Below are 4091 nucleotides of genomic sequence, written 5' to 3'. Positions count from 1 at the left end.
GAACACTTTTAATTGAAGTTTTAAGAACACAGTTTAGAAGCATCTTTAGGCCACTCTGATTACTATCCTAGTTTTGGCAAAAGCAACTCCAATCTAAAGAGCTGTTCCAAATAATTCTTTCATTCTATTCATCTTAAAAAGCTTTGTGGCATTTCTGGAGCTGGACTGGACTGGAGGGAAAAGTATCTAAGATAGAGAGGCTGTGTAATGCTGTGGCTTCTAGCATTCCATCTGTTGGCTTTTTCAAAACTAATATAATCTCAGCATTGAAAAAATGGACAGGCTTTGCAAGCAAATTAGTTACTTAACAGTTTGAACACTGGAAGCAAGAAAGTTAATAAATTCTCCACACAGAAAGCTAATAATATTTTAGCCCAAACTCTCAAGCAGAGTTTTTAAAAAATGGCTCGATTCGTATAATGCTCTTAAGTACTATGAACAAATTGTTTTCATCATTTGCTCAATGTGCCATGTGGCTTGACTTGATGCTACAGAGAGTTGTAGTGTATCACACTACAAAAGAACATACATGTGCAGATCTATGATCTATGAGCTCAGATGGTATGTGCTCACTATCACTACCTCATCACAACTGCAAATCTGACAAAGTAACTTACTTTATACCAAAAAACAAAACAAATGGAGAAAGCATGCATGATGATGAAGATGAAAAAAATATTGTGCTTTTCTGTATATTAATATAGATTCCTATTTCTTGATTTAGGATCTGCTACTTCCTTTGCAGGAAGCAATATGTTGCAAGTAGATTAACTGGGGAGGCAAAGACCCCTGGATTACAATCACAGGTACTTAAGATATCAAGATAAACTTTCAGATTTTTCAAAATGTGAAAAATGGTTACTCCCCTGATGCATATAGATACTTCATATTGCTATGTTTTTTTTCTTTGGATTGGATCATAAATCATCCATTCCTGCAAATTAAGAAAAGTTGTTTGAAATAGTCAAGATTTCCACAGGACACTGACTGAGAAAGCTGTATGATCTACAGAGGGCAATTTGTCCTTTTTTTTAAAAAAAAAGTTAGGAACTAGGCTGACAGCTGTGATCGGCTCTGCAGCCAGTTTCTTCTCCATAATTTTTTTAAAAATAGTTCTTTCAGTTCCAACTTGAAATTAAGTGACAGCTAAAAATAGAATTTACTCATCTTTCTTTCACATGAACTCTTACCAGTTATTGAGAGAATACAGTACAAAACGATTCTATAGACTGCAGTCCCAAACCACAGTACTTACAAATTAAGTTTTCAATGGCAAAATTAGAGGCTGCTTCCCCTTTTCATCCAGAGTGTGGTCCTGAGGAGATATTTTAATATAGCCTCTCCTGATTATTCTGGCAATTTTTTGAATCACAAACTTCATAAGATCATTAGGTTACTGAATTGCAAGAGCAATGATTCCAATTCTGAATAGCATTTAATTTGCAAAGAATTAAATTAAATAAACAACAATTATATGAACTTCAGACAACTGAAATCACACATAATCATAAAACACTCACTGGCCTATTTCAGCTTTCTGTTATACCAACTGGAAGATACTGCTGCTTAGAGCACAACTATGATCAAATTAGCAGGATATTCAAGCAAGATTTCAAATGCAGTACAGTACAGCTTTTAATAGACCAGACTACAGACTCTTGCCAATTAAGGAATAACCTATTATTAAGGCACAATTTTAAGCTTCTAGAAAATAATCTACTTGTTTAGAATTACAGTAGATTTAGAAGCCAGTGAAAGTAGCAACAAATTTTATTATCCAACAGTAAAGTCAAGTTAGAAATGAAGACGTTGTTTAACTCTGATGTGAAATGAGACATTTACAAGGAGAAAGATTATAGAGTTTACAGATGCTATATGGCCAAATTTTTGTAATTTACACATTAACTCTAGCTGCCTAGGAATTACATTTGAAAAGATGGATTGAAAAGATGCTGCCCTCCAGAATTTGCCCTGGTGAAGAAGTATGGATGTTTGGGAAAAGAAGTATAAAAATCTTGAAAATTTAGTTGGAATTTAGGCACTGAAAATCAGGCTGGTCTACTGCTCTCAAACCCAAATGTTATTTTCTTTGAGAGAGAGGGATAAAAATCAGGCATGTTTTTAAATCCTCTCCACCCCATTTTTATTTCTGAATTGGATTTATCTTTTCTATATAATTTCAAAGTTCAACCAAAAACAATTATGGGTGAACACACTCCAGATGTAATTCAGAACATGCCAGATGAGGTTTTCTGAATGAGGTATCTTTGCACTTATTCTTACACCCCTAGTCCAACAATATTTATTTATGCGACCAGAGTTCTTTCCATAAAACCTACCACAGCGTAATAAAATCAATCTGGTCAACTAAAAACAAGACTAATAACACTACAAGGACTTGCCTAATCTATCTCAAGTTTAGATTTTTGCTTCAAACTATCATTGCATAGATGGAATCTAATCTCTATGAGCATTTAGACTGTAGTAAGCCTTGGTGCATTCAAAGGCTTATTTCTTATAAACAGTAATAGATTGATGTAATTCTCTTTCATTTACGATTATAAAAATATTAAAAAATTAATGCCCTCTTGAAAAATATTATTTGTTTAATCTTAAAAAACTATCTGTATTCAGACTGGTAGTTAAAAACTCTCCTGATAAACATGTAATTCAGCTCTGTAAAACAGATGTGTCCAATCTTTTTGCTTGCCTGGGCCACACTGAATGGAAAAGAATTGTCTTGGGCTGCATACAAAATATATAATATAATTAATGTATCTAAATAATATATATATTAAAAATAACACAAAAAAACATACATATGACTCCTGGGAGGATCCATAGCAAAACAAGAAGTAAAGAACACCAGGAGAAGAGACTCTAAAAATATTTGATGGTAAAAACCAACATGACAAATACTGGTTAAAACCTACAAAACTATTTAAAGAAATAGCCTCTCCCGCGTGTAGAGATGCTGAGCGGAGCAGAGTGGAGAGGGGTGGACGCCCTGCTTGTAAGCACGACGCACACCCCGTGGAGACTGGCGCAGGCGTCTATGACTCCATGGGCCTTCCTGGAGTGCAAAACGAACGGCGGCACCCCCCTCCTCCCACTTGCGCAGCCTGGGGTAAAGGGTGTTTCCACCCCATAAGCCAGCCATACCCTCCACTGCCCTCCAGTTCTGAAGTAATCGCAGGATCAGTTCTCCGGGGAAAAGCATCTCCGGCGGAGGAGTATGTTCATGAGAGGAGGACTGACTCCGAGACTGAGAGTAGGAGCAGGAGCCTAACCACCAATGGCAAGGAAAGCAAAACTCTCGTTGACCGGCCACGCCCGATGACTAGGGCTTGGTGCCGGATGCAGAGTAATGGCCAGCTATAAGGGAACTTCTCCCGCCCTGTATGAACTACAGCCCTGAGGAAGTTGGCAGTTTGCCAACGAAAGCTAGGTTTTCAATTTTTGTAGATTTCTTTAAATAGTTTTGTAGGTTTTAACCAGTATTTGTCATGTTGGTTTTTACCATCAAATATTTTTAGAGTCTCTTCTTCTCCTGGTGTTCTTTACTTCTTGTTGTGCCATATATATATAAGTTATATATATATATATAACTTATATACATTAATTATAGGGCTGCAAGTTGGACATGCCTGCTGTAAATTGTACAAGAAGAAAATGAATTAATATATAGTTTCTATGTGAGTGATAAAATTATTGCTTCTGCAGAGATATGTTGGTTATGCACTCATTATACACTGGCTATTATATTTGGAGGTCATACATTCCTCCAAGGAATTCAAAAGCTCAGACTGTAAAAAGGCATGTTAAAAGATTAGGATAGTCCTTGATAGTGGGATTAAGGAATCACAGCAATTTATGTTCCTCCAAGCTTCTGAGTTTGATTTTGTTAAATGCAGCCTAACCATTCAACTCTACATAGAAGTTCATTCCACAACACCTTCCATAGGCACTGGATGTGGCAAACAAGGAACCTATAATTTGCTTTAGCAGCCAGCTGTTGCCAACAACTTTCTGCATTGATTTTTCTGCAAAGTCACATTTGTTGAATATAAGATGTGAGAAGGAAAAAGGCG

Source organism: Protobothrops mucrosquamatus, unplaced genomic scaffold, assembly GCF_001527695.2.
Source record: "Protobothrops mucrosquamatus isolate PMUCROS unplaced genomic scaffold, P.Mucros_1.0 scaffold1, whole genome shotgun sequence".
Classification (NCBI taxonomy): Eukaryota; Metazoa; Chordata; class Lepidosauria; order Squamata; family Viperidae; genus Protobothrops; species Protobothrops mucrosquamatus.
The sequence above is the reverse complement of the archived record's forward strand: the minus strand, read 5'-3'. Positions refer to the sequence as shown.